The sequence below is a fragment of the Apodemus sylvaticus genome, chromosome 2 (assembly GCF_947179515.1).
Source record: "Apodemus sylvaticus chromosome 2, mApoSyl1.1, whole genome shotgun sequence".
NCBI lineage: Eukaryota > Metazoa > Chordata > Mammalia > Rodentia > Muridae > Apodemus > Apodemus sylvaticus.
Window position 1 is genome coordinate 152,926,047 of NC_067473.1, and position 16,522 is coordinate 152,942,568.

Consider the following 16,522-nt stretch of genomic DNA (forward strand, 5'->3'; position numbering starts at 1 on the left):
CTGAGGCCTACCCAGACCCTGGGGACAGACTGGCCCCATGTTCTTGCTCGGGGCTGTTCTCATCTTTTAGAAAGCTCCTCTCTGCTGGCCACTAGCCTGCCTTTCAAGGCTCTGGGAAGAATCCCCGGCGCCCTCTCCACAGCCCCTACAGCACCCTACATTGGCCCTCCTCATGGCTTTGGCTCCTACCACACTGTGAGGGAGTCATCTATTTGTGTGTCTGTCTCCCTGACGACACCAAGATTCCACAGGGAGAGGAACGCATCTTACTCACCTCTGAGCACCCCGGCAGAGCCTACCACAGTGGTTCAGGCTCAGAGAAACTGAGCTCAGCTCCCAGGGGCAGGGCTGCCCCTCACTGCCTGTGGTGTCCTGGGCTTGATCTCAACTCTAAGCCGTGGCTTTTCATCACATATGCTCTCCTCTGTGTCGCCCATACATTCTTGGCAATGTGGCCTTACTCTGGAGCATGGTCAACCTATCAGAGGCGACACTTGTTAGAGCTGACTGTCGTTCTTCCCAGGAGCTAGCATAGCCAGTGGCTCCAGAGCCAGGGGTGGGATTTCCCATCCGCCTCCCCTTGCCATGATGGGATTTGCTCTGGCCTGCGGCCTGCACCGTGGGTTTGGAAGGGCTGCCTCCCTGCTGGGTCTGGAGGACAGTTTCCTTGTGTTCCTGCACAGCCTCTGGCTCTTACACTCTTTCCGCCCCTTCTTCATCAATGATCCCTGATCCCTTGGAGAAGATAGTGCAGTATAGATGTTCTTGATGGGGGTGGGGGCTTGGGGCAGGGGGAGACATGGCTGGGTAGAAAGGGAAGGAGATGGGGATATGGGAGGAGTTGAGATAGAGGTGATTATGGTTAAAACAGTATGTGAATTTCTCAAAAAACAAAACCAAATAAAAAATAAAGTGTGAAAAAAAAGCTGAAATTATTAAGTGAGCAAACATTTTTATAAACAAGACTGAAGATTTAAAAGGGTACCCTCTTCTCACCTAAATACTCTTATCAGTGACCTAGGATGTATATGAATCACACCTCCTCTGTAGGCTAGGGGTCAGTGTGGACCAGGTTCAAACCGGAGGCATCTCTCTTTTATGTCCTGAGTGTCCTTAGGTGCATGCTGGTGTGTCTATGCCCTCACCTGTGAAGTTCAAATGCTGCAGAACTGACCACACCTATAAACCCTAAACCAACACTGGCACAAGCTGACTCTCCTAGGGTCATAGCCATAATAGCCCTTGTTTTCTCCAATCAATGGCCCACACCATTTTTGCATTTACACATACACACACAAACACTCATACATACGCATACACATACTCCCAGATATACACTCAACTCACACACATAAACTCACACACACATAGACATATATACACACACAACTCTCTTATACAACATACATACACTCACATATACATACATACGTATATACATACACACACACACACACACAACCCAGTATACTGAAGCAGGCCAAGAGCAAGTTAATGAATATATCATTTTGGGAAGTTTAAACGATTACTAGTAGGAGAGAGAGTGCTGAGTGGCAGACAGTAATCAGAGAGCGAGCAGGAGCGGGAGGTAATTAGCGGGAGCAGGTGGGAGTCAGCCTTAGTTGGGACAGCCAGAGAGGGCCCGGGGACAGGTGAGCTCCTCCTCCTCGCAGTCTGCAGTGCTCAAGCACATTTCCTACCCAAGACTCTGCATAGAAACCTGTCCCTGGCTCACTGCACGGCCTGAAAACAGGCTGTTCCCTACCTGAGGGGAAACCCAGAGCCCCAGGCCTACACTCGTGTTTCAGAGGCACAGGCAAGAAGATCACTGTGTGCTCACCACATACCTGGTGGAATTCTGTCTCCCTGTAACCTCGAAGCAGGACTCTCGGGCACGCCACCTTACTACCCCAATGATCCTGATGAGGACACTGAGCCCAGGGAGGCTACAGAACACACACGAGGCCATGGACTCCAGTCTGGTTCCAGAAGGAACCACCACACAAGCTGGCACCTCTGTTCCCGAGTTAGAGGCTCTATGTGTCAGCTGAGAGCCCTCAGGAAAGTCACATCGTTTCTTCAAGCCTTTCTTCCCAACCCATTCAGTGGGTATCACATAACTATGTATATCTAGTGTAAGGAGAAAAAAGATCATAACATAAAGGACACTTCTAAACAGACGCCAGGAGGTGGGGTCCCTTTCCAACCCACAGCTTAACCTTTTTCTTTTCAGCCAAATCCTTCGGTCTCCTTTACTCTGGGGGACCTATCTATGCCACTCTGGTCACCCTGCCTGTTGCATATGCTCCCATGTTTCAGAGCCCACAAGATAGCCTTGCAAAATAGCCTGGGAACAGAGTTCCTAACTCAGGAACAGGCAACTGTGTGCGGCCCGAGTGAGCACCGTTGGAGAAGACGGCACAGACAGCGTCTGCCGTGCCAATGAATAGTGCATGAGCACAAGGCAGGCCAGGCAGCCCCTGCCAACACAGCACACGCCCTGACTGACAGTCCATGACAGCACCTAGCTCGGTCACACCAGCAAGCCAGGGAAGCCACAGAGGCCAAGTCCAGGGCCCTCTGTGCCTGATGCTGCATAGAGTCGTAGAATAAACAGGTAAAGGCAAGTAAAAGTAACAGGCAAATAGAGGTGAGAGGTGGCTCACACCGTAATCCTAGGCCTCAGGAAGCTGAGTTCAAGGCCAGCCTGGCCACACAGCAAGACCATGTTTCAAAAGCCAAAAGCAAAACAGAGATAGGTCATCATTTGTACCAACGGTGGAAGAGCAGAAACGCTTGAAAGTCACATACAGGCAAAAGTGTCACCTTCCTAGGGAAGGAATTATGTCACAAAGTTCCTTTATTGTGATGAAGTCCACTTAAGCAAAGCAGTGTAGACGGGCACTATCTTATTGGAGGGGAGCACATTTCCATAGCAGAACCTTTAAGCCCACAAACACTTCTTCTCGGGGGTTGCTGTTCAGAGAACTCTTCATGAGCAGTATGCACCGAGCATGCTCACCAGATGGAATCAAGTCAACGCTGAGGCTGGAGGATGCTTGACTTGTTTCCAGGATATAAAAGCAAGTTTCCACTGGAGTGGACCTCAAGCGAACCAACGGTCTTTGAAAATACGACGCTAAACACAAGCAAAACTGTATTCCACCGAGAACACTCAGCAGTAAAATGTCCAAGAAGGCCTTCCTCAGCCTCCAAATATAGCAAGTGACCTCGAAAGATGAGCAGAAGGTGGGGGCCCGGGAGGGCCTGAAACAGCTCCACAAGGCTCCACCCAGGCTCCGAGTCATAGCTGGAGCACTGCGGCCGTCATGGCTGCAAAGAAGCCCTGGCCGCTCTAACACAGTTCTAAACCCAAACGTGACCAGTCGAGGCCCGTGACCAGGACTGTCAGAACACCTGGGCGAGGGTGTGGCCGGCAGCAGGTCCTCTAGGAAGGCCCGCTCGGCCACTAGAGTACCTGTCTCTCTTCTTGGCAGGCAGTGGCTGGGCCAGGACAAGAACTGGGGCCAGCAGGTCCCCAGTGGTGATGGGCCCAAGCGCAGGACTGCAGGAAAGGGAGGTGGCCCAGCCCTTCCTGCAGCCACAGTCCTGAGGGAAGAGCTATAAAACAACCCAACCCGGTTGGCAAAATACAAACATCCCAGCCACAGCCACAGGGGTTAGGTGAGGCCTAGAAAGACTGACTGAAATGTGCTGGGGACAAGGAACCAGCCTCGGAGGGTGCTGTGTGACAGCAGCGAACCCTGCCCACCGCTCCAAGTCCAACCCTCCTGATCAATTAAATCACAGATCACCGCCCAGCATGGCTTCTTACTGCTCTTCTGTTGCCACCTACAAATATGGTAACTTCCTGCAGCCTCTGGAGAAGTTCTTCACTAAACATGTCAAGGGTGAGTGTGTCACCACCTGAAGCCCTCAGGGACTTTCCCTACTCCTCTTGGGCTCTCTGAGTGTGACGAGGCTCAGGAGCTCTCTCCATATTCTACCTTCTCTAGGAAGGCTGCGCACACAAGTGTTCGGTGAATCCTCAGGGCTTGACTCAGTTTACCACTATTTCCTCCTCAGTCCCTCTTCCTTTGCTTCCTCAGTGGTTCATCTTATATGATGGTGATTATAGGTTCAGCTTATACAACTTACTGCGTTTATGGAGATGTGTCCTTACTATGAGAAGGGGGACAGGAAAATGATGTGTGTACCTAAAGCCCTTGACAGGGAGTATGGTCACTTGGGAAGGAGCATCTACAGCGGCTCCTCTCCTGTCACTGACCCATCAGGCCCACTTGTTCACAGGCCGATACCAAAAACATAAAGTTGGCTGCCCCTCCCCCCAACTGCTGCAAGGCTGGTTTTGAGAATAGCCTATCTTTTAAAAACGACCCGACAGAATTCAAGTCTCTTGCTAAATACTTCCTTTTTCCATCCTCGCAGGTCCAGCTGGTCCAGGCCTAGCTGGGTAAAAGGCTCCGCTCTAAAAGCTTGCTTGCCAATTAATTCTACACAGTGGTGGCGTCCCCAGACTACCTCTTAACCATAAAGAAACCGAGGCAATGACAACTGATCGGAACGTCAGCCTTGGGAATGACAAACCCACGGCAGAGCCAGGGAGACGGCTCACTAGGTAAAAGTGCTTGCTGCAGAAAGGCCTACTCACAAAAGAGAAAACCAACTCCCAAAAGCTTCCTCTTAGCTTCACTCGAGGGCCATGACGCATGTACACATATACACACACATACACACAGCAAGCTGCATACCACTAACCACTACATACATACACGCAAAGTGATAGAAAATAAAATCATGGAGAAATTAAGAGAGAAATACTCACGTGAGTCAAAAAGTAGAGGAAGGAAGACCTGTGGACAGGGCAGTACTCAACACTTCCTAGGCCACACAGCACAGCTCCATGACCCCAGAAGACCTTCCTACTGCCTGCCCACCCTGTGCTGCCCGTGGAGAAGCACACAGGCTGTCTGTCCTCCAGATGCTCTGGAGAGGAACACTTAAGAAGTCTGGCCAGACATGCTGGGACACACCTTTAATACCAGAACTGGAAGGCAGAGGCAGGAGGATCTCTGAGTTCAAGGCCAACCCTGTCTACGTAGCTAGCTCCAGGCCCAGCGTGACAAAGCTGGGAAGAGATTGCTGAGAAGAAAACAAACGAACAAGTAAACACACATCTCTCCTGAGGGTGTTTCAGGCCGTTGCTATAAAGGGAAGGGAGATGTGCGACTGGTTTTTAGAGTCACAGGCATGTGTGGGAGAGGGCACAGGCACAGAGCCAAAGGCCTGCGTGGGAATCCTGAGACCACCACCTCTTAGTTGAAAAGTGGATGACAACAGCACAGCTTCCTGCCTCAACGGGCTGCCCCAGACTGGCTTAGGACTCACAACTAGGCAAAGCACTCACAACAAGAGTGCCCACTCAGAGGGTCAGTCAGGGCACTCCAGTGTCTGCCACCGTGATCATGCCATGTGATCAGAACCGTAATGAGCCTGTCAGCTCTAGGAGGATGCTCGCTGCACCCCTCTCTTCCCATTCCAGAACGCTGAAATCCCCAATCATAGGGCAGCTAGGTAAGGGGGCGGGGCTTTCCCCTCTCCCTCTCCTCCCCAGGCTCCAGGGCTGGGGTTCAAGGGCCCCGCCTCAGGGCCACGCCCACATCCCTGCAAATTTATTTTAAAGCTGTAAGGAAAGTCAATTACAGAGTCTGGTTAGCCACTGGCTAGGATGTCCCCTTCTCAGAGTTCACCAGAATGAGCCTGTGACAGCATCTATAATGTAATAGTGCCAGCAGACCCTCCCGGTACAGAAAGCCCCCTCTGCTGGCCATTGTCCCCTCTCCTCAATGTCCCAGCCAGTGTCAACCACAGAGGCAGGCAGACACCACAGAGGAAAGCAGTGTCTGACAGAAGCTGGGGGGTGGGGCAGGCTCCTACTGCTCAGCAGAAACTTCAATCCTCCCACCTTTCACTGAGGAAAAGTCCCCCTCCTCCCATCTTTCCCCCAGGGATCCCTTCCTCTCATTTTTTTTTAAGATGCAGCAGTCTCTTGTCCTCTTGTACAAGGCTAAGCAGCCAACGAAGCAAAGTCATCCAGTGCTCGAGAATACGGCTCTTCTGTCCTGAACAGCTGCCTCTGCACATCTTCAGACAGCCGAACCACCCTTAGGAAAACATGACTGCCTCACCGGGACAGCAATGTCATCCTGCCCAATGGTGAGTCCAAGCACCTAGGTGGACGAGGACTCTGAAAAACGGAGCCAAAGACTCAGCGAGGGGTTGACTGGAAGTGGAGGGAAAGTCCACTAGGTGAATTTAGCTGACTTTCCACACACTATCCCCTCTAATTCCCTCACAACTCCCAGAACGTGCTCTTTTGTCTTTGGGAGCTAGACACCGAGAAGGAAGCAGGTGTCCAACTTTCCAGCCAGAGCAGAAAAGTGGCACCTTCCTGCAGACCTCAGCAAAAGCGCCACCAACGGAAAAGTCCTGGGCACTAGCCGGGAGTGGCGACGCACACCTTTAATCCCAGCTCTTGGGAGGCAGAGGCAGGTGGATCTCTAAAAGTTCAAGGCCAGCCTGATCTATAGATGGAGTTCCAGACAGCCAGGGTTACACAAAGAAACCTGGTCTCAAAGAACAAACAAACAAACAAACAAAAACAACAAGAAGCCTGAGCACTAAGGACAGGTCGGAGAATAGCTTCCCCAATCCCTGAACAACTTCCAGTCTCTGGTCCTAACTGTCCTGTCAGGTTTTATTAATCTATTTAATTAATCACACTCTCCAAATTTAAATGCTTTTTTTTTTTCAGTTCTGTTTTTTTCCCCCAAAGTAATGACTGTCCACTGCCGGGGTGGGGGAGGGGCAGAGAGAATAACAGGGGTCAGGACTCCCCAAATCCTTCCCACTAAGCCATGACACTCCCCAGAGTAAGACCCTAGGTCTGACTCCAGCCCTGCTTTCAGCCAATGGAACAAGGTTAACCCCTAGAGTAAGTTAAACACGCTTACGAGGAGGAAACAGACATGCGTACCTACCCAGGCGCTGAGGCACTGACTGGCAACCAAAGACCCGTGCACTGGGAAAAGTACAATGGTCTGCCGTAAACCCTTCATCACAAGAATAAGAGGGGTGTGGGCAAGGGGTTTCCTCCAAAGGTGTCAATGGAATACAAGCCGGAAAAAAATCCAACCCAAGGATCAATGGGTGTGAACTCAGAGCCAATCACATCACTTCCGGTTCTTCCATAAATTGGGGAAACACTGTACTATATAATGTAACTGCATTACAGACAAGTAAGAATCAATGTCATGGGGTGTAGGGGTGTGGCTCAGTGGTGAGTGCTTGCCTAGATGAGAGAGGCCCAGGCATCTGCCTCCAAAGAGAATCAATCAGTGAAGAGAAGGGAGTTCACCGAGTCAAAAAAAAAAAGGGGGAATAAGTGAATCAATCCAGAGTCTGCTTCTGTAAAAATGTCACACCCAATACCTCACGACATAAACCAATGATGGTTCTTATTTTTCCAAGTACATTAGTCTGATAGCCTTCTGATCTGCTCATACAACCAGTCGCACGAAGGGAGGAGGCAAACAGAGGCTCCTTGCCGAGCCCAGAGCAGAGTCCACGAAAGCTAAGTGGCTACTCCTGCCTCTGGTCCAGCCTCAGCCATCCTGGCCACTTCTCAGATGTCGACGCCTGGAAAAATTAAGTCAGGATTCTAGTTCCACTTGGATGTGTCAATCCATGGAGTAAAATCCTCACCTATGAGAGTAATCAATGAAAGGGTCAGTTCTCCTGCTGAGCGGCAGGATCTCTTTCAGAATAGACACCATCCTATCTTTCACGGTGCAACCCTAGATCTGAAGAGATGGCTCAGCGGCTAAGAGCATTGATTGTTCTTCCAGGAGACTGACGTTCAACTCCCAGCACCCATGTCAGACAGCTCGCAGCCAACTGTAGCTCCAGCTCCAGAGATGTGACCACACACACACACACACACACACCTGTAAAATGCAGCTACTGCTGGGTAGACTGGATCACACCAGTAATCTCTGCACTCATGAAGTAGACACAGGAGGATCAGGAGCTCATTTGCCACAAAGCATGATCAGGTTGGTCATCCTTGGCTATAGAGGGAGTCCAAGGTTACCCCAAACTATACAAGACCCTATGTCATAAAAAATAAAAATATAAAAAAAGGAGCCAGCCCGGGGTTACTTAGCAAGTTCAGGCCAGAATGGAATCCACACAAAGAGATCCTGTCTCTAAAGGAAACAACCACAGCACACCTTTAATCCCAGCACTCGGGAGGCAGGGGAGTGGATCTCCTTGAGTTCGAAGACAGCTTGATCTACAGAGTGGGTTCTAGGACAGGCAGAGCTATACAAAGAAAACTTGTCTTAAAAAAAAAAAAAACAAACCAACCCCAAAACAAGCAAGAACAAGAAAATGCATAAGACAGATGAAAAAACCTCAATTTTCCTTGTTTAATTTCTCCCAATCCAGAAGTGTTTCACTTAAAGCCTCTTACTAAAATGTCTAGAAAACTAAAAAGTGGGAGGGGGGAGAGCTGATCTCCTAGTTGAGGGGGTGGAGCACAAAAGGCCCAACTCCATCCTCCACCCAGGTCTTCCAATCAAAGAGGAAACAAATGTGTGTGTGTGTGTGTGTGTGTATGTGTATATATATATATAAACTGAACACCTACTATGTGTGAAGCACTTTTCCTACATTATTTCCAAAGCCCATTTTCTCTCCCACACCTAGAAACCATGTGTGCTACAAACACCCTGGTAGGGTGAAAGCCCCAACCTGTTGGCAGTCAAGTTTTAGACTTTTCAAAAGTTAGCTCTCTAGCTGGGGCACCAGGTCCAAGTTCCAAACGATTCTTTGCAGAACCAACCAAACTGTCTCAGCTATAATTCTGAAATCAGCTCGTGCTATTAGTGGACCACTAAAAGGCAGTCGAAGACTTCTACAACCTCAGGCATAAGAAAAGCTCCTTGGAAGGCTACAATCACTGACTTGAGTGCACGTGGCAATCAAATACGGAATTTATGACATCCTCTCCAAGGCCCTTGGGAGATGCGCTCACAGAAGGCGGCCGGCCGCAATGAACAGTATCCTTTGTGGCTGGGTCGTGAGTGACCTTACTCCTGCCGGCATCGGCAATCTGTAAGATGTCTTTCTCATCATAAAATCTCATTCTCGCTCACCATCAACCTAAACGACTGTGTCAAGAACACATGGATGTCCTGGTATTTAAATGCCACACTCTCCATCCATCTGCGGCACGCTTTAAAAAGACACACACACACACACACACACACACACACACACACACTATCTGTAATGATCTCCATTGCTCTGCATTAATCCGTTTCACACAAGCCATAATTAATGTCTGAGTTAAGCACCAAAATCAACGCAATACGGATGTGGTGTGTATTCTTGGAAATAACTTTCTGTCTACAGACTCGCGGAGGGGGGGGGGGAGATCAGCCAAGATACAAGGCTGACCCATGCTCCCAATTGCGCCGAGGCTCCTGAAGGACCCTTCTTCCCAGCAACAATTGTGAAAGAGCTGGATGATACGATGCCTGCCAAGCAGAGCCGCCAGAAACCTGCAATCGGCCATCACGCCGGCTGTCTGAAAACACCAGACAAGCCCATATCTGGGTAGGGCTCTCCAAGGTTACTCTTAAGCTAGTGATGTCTAGTGTGCCGTGGGGACCTCCAACAGTGCTGTCACTTTGTAAGGCAGTTAGGGAGGGGGGCGGCGACGAGATAAGAGGCCTCGGTGGCTGCCTGTACCCCACTCAGTTCTCCACCAGACGGAAATGTCAAGAGTTCTCTCTCATGGCCACCTGCCATTAACGTCCTCAGCAACCTACACACTGCGCCTGCTGGGCTCCAGACTAGGGACATCGGGGAGCGCAGTCCCACTCCCCACGCTGGGTCTTGGACCCTACAAAGCCTCTTTGGGCACACCCAGTCCAAGCCGCTCAGTCCCATTCCTACTAGCGAGAAGGCTCTCCTGAGTTCTTCCAGGGCGCGACCTGACCCAACAACCGACTCCTGGAGGTCAGGGACCCGGACAAGGGCCCGGCAGAGCGGGAAGCGCAGAGGGGTTTCCTCGCCTGAGCCGCAGCTCCGCCAGCGCTCCGGACACACGCGTCCGCCAGAGGGAGGCACAAGGCACCGGGCGGGCTGGGACCCCAGGGTTACCCGGGCGGGACGTGTCCAGCCACGCATCGGGGCGCCGCGATCACCCGCGCCAAAGCCGCCCGTGGGCCAGCCGCCGACCCCCGGCACACCGGGGCGCAGTGTGGGCGGGATGTGGCTGCTCCCCAGGAGCACGGCGCTCACCTCTGCTTCATGCTGCTGTGTCCTCGTGGCCGGCGGGGCCACCCAGCCGCGCGCCGGGACACGCAGCCGCAGCCCCCGCGCGCTAGCCCGCAGCGTCCGGCGCGGCAGCAGCAGCAGTAGCGGCGGCAGGAGCGGCGCCGCCGGGGCGGGGCCAGCACATGGGAGGGCGGGGGCCGCGGCCCTCCAGGCTGGACCACGGACCCCAATGGGGGCGCGCGTGCTCTGTGCTCCCGCAGCTCACTCCTGCTCCTCGTTGTCAGAGAACCGGTTGTCCCCTCCAAGATCGGTCCTATCGAAATCTCACGGGTCACAAGCAGAAGGTAAAGAAATGCATGGCTGCCAGTCCCTCCCCCTTGCTCTCCTCCCCCCTCGGCTTGGACCATATGGTACATTCCTGAAAGCCCAACGGTGTAGGAAAGGAACGAGGTGATTGGCTGGGAATCTTGGAAGGGGCGAGAAGCTACACAAAAGGGCCAACGGGATAACTCTAGGGGCATATCAAAGCCGGCCAGACCCGGGACGGGAGGACGCCCTTAAAGGGGACTTGTGTGTTGCCTTCAGAAGCGGCCACAAAAACAAAGCTAGAATTTTCTTCCTGATCTCATCCAGATGAGACAACGTAGGGAAGTCTCCGATTGTCGGGGTAATAGCTATAGAAAACTTCTGAGAATTGAATCTATATATCTATTTGACTTTGAGTGGATAACTCCAACACCCTGCCCTCAGTTTCCTTTTTCAACCCGATGAGGCTGTTAGACCACAGTTGACCTCTAGAAAGCCTTTCTTTTATTTCCTCATCTTTTTCAAGAGAGTATTAATCTCCTCAATTCCGGGCATCTTAAAAGAGCTGTCATTGGAACTGGGTAGACTTTCCAACACCACGTAGACTTTCCAACCCCACTTCTGTACAGACATTACAGAGAGACAGATTGAATAATCTTTCAAGGTTTTTTCATATGTTGAGGAGTATTTTTCCTACCTGGGTATTAGATCCCCCTTAAGTCTGTGCTCCCAGAGTTTCATGAAGGTTCTGTTGGTTCTTCTCTGGACTGTACCCAATTCCGGTCATCAGCAACAAATCCCACGGCCTGACTGGTTTGCTCCTGGCTGAAGTCTGTACAGCACACACCTCAACTCCGCAGGGGTCCCCTTGGTTTTTTTCTTTCTCTTCAGTCACCTTCCGGGTCTAGCTGAAGACCTACAAACATCCCTAAAGGCCTGGTTTTCTCCCCCTTACTCCAGGAAGCTAGACCGGTTCAGACCAATTCCACTCTGTTTGCAAAGAGCGTTGTGTGGCACTGGAGGGTGAGCGTGAAGGTCAGAGGACAACTTTTAGGAATCAATTCTCTCCTGCCGTGGGTTCTGGGGATCAAATTCACAGGCCCTCTGCTTTATTTCAGAAATTTTCAGACTGCACGCCTCGGCTTCCAAACTGTAAGATATTCCGGATGCTTTTCCTGAGAGTTCCTCTTGCAGCCAGACAACCTATCTTCCAACTATTGTCCAAAGACACCGAGGAAATCCGAATCTGCTAGGTAGCCCTCCGGGATGGACTAATTGTAGCTACTGACATCTACAAACTCCCATTTCTACCTCGTGCCCCTGTGACCCGAATTTTCCCGAATTTTCTGCCCCCAAATGTAATCCTCTTTCCGTAGTATCCAGCAGCTGCTACTGCTTGTGCTGTATTAACTGTTATGGTGTAGATAAGTAGTGTCCTTCAGAGAGGCTCATGTATCTGATGCTCAGCCCCCAGCTGGCATGCTATTTTGGAAGGTGCTGGAAACTTTAGGAGGTGGGGCCTGACTGGCTGAAGTAGGTCATTAGGAGTTATCTTGTCCCCTGGCCTCTTCCTGACTGTCTTTCTGCTTCCTAGCCACCGTGAGGTCCACGGGTTCCTACTGTCATGCTGTTCTTCCTGCAAGCTGGGGCCCCTGATCTACAGAGCCAGGAACCAAAGATGGAAATCACGAATTAAAAGAATTCCTCTCTTAAACTGTTTAAAACAGGGATGTTTCTCATAACTGTGAAGGAACTGACTAAACACAGTGTATCAGGACTGTTGGGAGAGGTCTGTGGGTTCATTCCAACCTCACATCAGTGCTAGGAAGGGTGTTATTTCTAGTCATACTGTTATTCCTCCTGGGGGCGGGGAAGCATGAAGAAGCTAATCTCTACATGGGCATGGAGAAAGAGCCTGACTCTAGTGACCACCCTCCTGACCCTGCAGTACAGCACTGTGCTGGGGGTGGGGAAGATTTTTGTTTTGTTCGTTAACTTGACATGTGGGTGTGGGGAGTGGGGGGGAGTTGGGAGATGGGGATGGGGGATGGGGGATGGCGGTAGGGGTGGGGGTGGGAAGAGGTAGTCTCAGCTAAGGAATTGCCTCCATCATCTTACTGAGGCATTTCCTCGATTAACAATTGACATAAGAGGGCCCAGCCAACTGTGCGCAGTGCCGCCCCTGGGCAGGTGGTGCTGGGTTCTCTGAGAAGTCTCTGTATTAGCTCCTGCCCCGACTTCCCTTCATGGCGGACCACATCTAGAAGCTGAAATAAACACATTCCTCAAAGCTGCTTTTGGTCACAATGTTTTATCACAAAGATCAAGAGCGAACTGTGTCTGCTATTGTTCATAAATCTACTTCATGTCAATAAGAGATGACGCCAAGCTCGGGACCTGGTGGTAGAGTGAACTTTAACGTGCTTGAGGCCCCGGATTTGATCTCCAGCAAAAGAGAGGGAAAGGGAGAGAAAGGAAAAAGACAAAAGGAGGGGAGGTGAGGGGGGGGAGGGGAGGAGAGATCATTTCAAAACTTAGTTTCTAGGCTTGCAATGTAATTAAAACATCAAAACAAGACTGTGTGGAGTACTGACAAAAGTTTGTCTCCACAAGGAAGAACTTGGCCAAAGTTAAGAAAGCTGCTAAATAATGGGGCCTGTACTTGGGAGGCAGAGGCAGGAGGATTCCAAGTCCCAGGTCAGACTGGTGTCCATTCGGAGATCCTGTCTGAGAAAAACCAGAGTTTCGTGCTGTCACTCGGTGGTCAAGCAATCACACAGCGTACGGATAGCCTTGGGGTCTGTCCCTGAGACCTCCAAAAATAAATAAACGGAGCCGGTTTTCCAAAGTGTACATCCTGTCCTCTGCAATCTCTCCCCCCCCCCCCAATCCTTTTACAACATGTAACAAGTAGGCAGCAATCCTAGGCAACTAGGAAAGAGATACAGAATAGCAAATGTGGTGTCAGAAGCCCTTACCCTGAGCTGAGGCCTCTTGCCCTGTTGACGTGTTCAGCTGCAGAGGAGGCGGCACAAGTTCCCACCACCTGAGTGCTTGGACTGGAACGAGCCCTGTGCCCACGAGGAAGGGCAGTGTGAAAAAGCCTCAAAATACAGGTTGGGCTAATAAGTTCATTCTTTTTAAGCTGTTGAAATCCTAGTAAAATTGTGTGGAGATGGGCCGCAACACAGCTCCGTGGGTAAAGCAACCTGCCTCTGAGCCTGTCCACCTAAGTTCTGTCCCTGGGACCCACATGGTAGAAAGAGAGAATGAACCAATTGCTATAGGTTGCCGTCTGAGCACCACACTTGTACTAATAAATAACTCTTGTTTTGATTTTTAACCTAAGGGGTCAGGCACAGTGGTACTTGCCTAACTTAATCCCAGCACTCATGTTTGGGAGGCAGAGGCAGGTGGATCTCTGTAAGTTTGAGACCAACTTCATACTGAGTCCTAGAATACCTAAGGGCTATATAGTGAAACCCTGTCTTAAAATTTTAAAATTATATTTATTCATTTATTTATATATAGTGAAACCCTGTCTTAAAATTTTAAAATTATATTTATTCATTTATTTATATATAGTGAAACCCTGGCTTAAAATTTTTTAATTATATTTATTCATTTATTTATGTGTGTGGAGGTCAAAAGACAGCCTGTAGGAAGCGGTTCTCTCCTTCCAACATCTTAGTCCCGATGACAAACTTAGGTCCTCAGGCTTGCTTTTTTTTTTTGTTTTTTTTTTTTTGTTCCCTCCCCCCCCCCCCCCCCCCCGACAGGGTTTCTCTGTGTAGCCCTGCCTGTCCTGGAACTCACTCTGTAGACCAGGCTGGCCTCAGAAATCTGCCTGCCTCTGCCTCCCAAGTGCTGAGATTACAGGTGTGCACCACCACGCCCGACCTCAGGCTTTTACCCATTGAGCTGTCTGGCTATCTCACTCCCATGCAACTTTGTTAGTGTGTCCCCTGCTGCTAGGGTTTCAACCCCACTCCTCCCCCAGGGAATTCTCAAGCTTCCTATAACCTAGAAACTCCCAGGATGCCTTGGGCAGGAGCAGATGTGGGAAAATCAAAACAGAAGCGAGAGGAGGCTTAGAACAAAGTTCATTCTTGAACATTCTTGAACCAGGACCTAGCGAAGACAAGGACGTTGTGCTTCAAGTCCTTGCCGCTGGAGCTGCAGGCAAGACTCAGCCGTCAAGAGGACCCAGGTCTGAGTCCCAGCACCCACATGGAGGCTAACAGTCATTTTGTAACTTCAGTACCAGGGGACCTGACATCCTTTCTTCTGGACTCTACCAGGCAGAAACACACAGCATAGTCTTACATGCAAACAAAAATACCCACATACAGAAAAATAATAAAATATCTTTTAAAACAGTCCTTGCCTTTTTCTTCTATACCAAAGTCCTAGCTTTGTTGACTAGACTGTTGGGAGGCAGCTAAGGGGGGCACAGAGAGCAGTGCCCTGCACTGGAGACACTCCTGGGTTCTCAGTTGATCACTGGACTATCCCACAGCAGAACTTTAACACACACACACACACACACACACACCTTTTACTTTCCAATTCCCAATCCACAAGTCTTTTTACCCAAAGGGCAGAAAGGAAATTAAAATACAACGTGACAAAACCACGGGTCTATGTCTGTATCATTCTCTCACAGTACAATAACCCCAAAGCTGAGAAAGGTTTCTTCAAACTCCCTGGAGCTTGTGTGCACTGCGGCAGCCGGGAGTTCTATCTGGCAATAGTGGGTAAAACCAAGATGCAACTGACTAGGGGAAAGCAGTAGTTGCCAAATCCACTGAGCGATCTAGAGCCCCCATCCTGCTTCTTTATAGTCACCACCTCACTTAACCACTACAGAACCCGAGAGGCCCCTGGCCTCAGAGAACCACTTCCCCAAGCCAGTTCCAGCAGCTTCTGAAGGTCTCTAGAGACTCAGTGACTTTTGCCAACACGGGTTTTGATTTTCCTGGGCTTACATCTTTGTTTTTAGTGGTAGTGAGAATAGAGCCACGATTTTTTGCACATGCTGGACAAGGGTTTGAGTTGCACACAACCTTAGTCCCAGATGAATATCTCCATCACAGTTGCATATCAGAAAGTCATTCTACAGCTGCGTATGAATACAGGTTCATAGGCATAAATAAATAAACGAATTGCCTGTCCACCATTTGGATAAACTCTAAGCGCATTAGGGAAGTGTAGTGGCACAGATTGGTAATCTCAGCACTGAGGCAGGAGGATAACAGGCTGGGCCACCACAGACCCTGTCTCAGAAACAAACCAAAGAAAATTGAAATAACAACAACAGAAATACATTAGGGGGTTCCACAGTGTCCATTGTGACCCAGGCTGCTGCTGCTCCCTTAGCTCACACCCCGTGACCTCGGGGCACAAAGGAACTCTATGACAGCAACCCTTCCACCCGGGATGGCCATTGCTTTCCTGGACCTCAACTCCACAGTGAGAGCAACTGGGAGAATCTGCTTCTAGAGGAGGTTGCAGCCCTGGGGGGAGGGGGCGTGGCCTGGGAGAGAGCAGCGCTAGCCATCAGATTGGGGAGAAGGTTGCCTTCCCCAGCACCAGCTCCAAGCATTGCTCTGTGGACAACAGCGCCCCCTTCCTGCAGGGCTGTGGCCTCACTGCTACCTGGGGATGCTGCCTCCTAGGTAGCAGATACAAAGAGGGTGACCTTCCAACAATGATAGACAAACTGACAAATTAATGGGATTCTTTGGTCATTGTGGGGCATTTATAACTGAAGTGGGAAGGAACTCTGGCTCTTTAGAACCTATAAGCCTTCAAAACTGAATCCAAAACTAAGAACACTTTTTAAAAT

The 16,522-nt window shown here is 50.3% G+C and overlaps 1 long non-coding RNA gene across 1 annotated transcript in view; it reads right to left on the bottom strand.

The window, feature by feature from the left end:
• Positions 1 to 274: 274 nt before the first annotated feature.
• The window catches only part of LOC127679139 (uncharacterized), a 29,870-nt gene continuing 13,622 nt past the window's right edge, over positions 275 to 16,522 (bottom strand). Inside the window, exon 3 of the long non-coding RNA XR_007976690.1 lies at positions 275 to 478. This is a non-coding gene — a long non-coding RNA (uncharacterized LOC127679139). The remainder of the gene's footprint in view (positions 479 to 16,522) is intronic.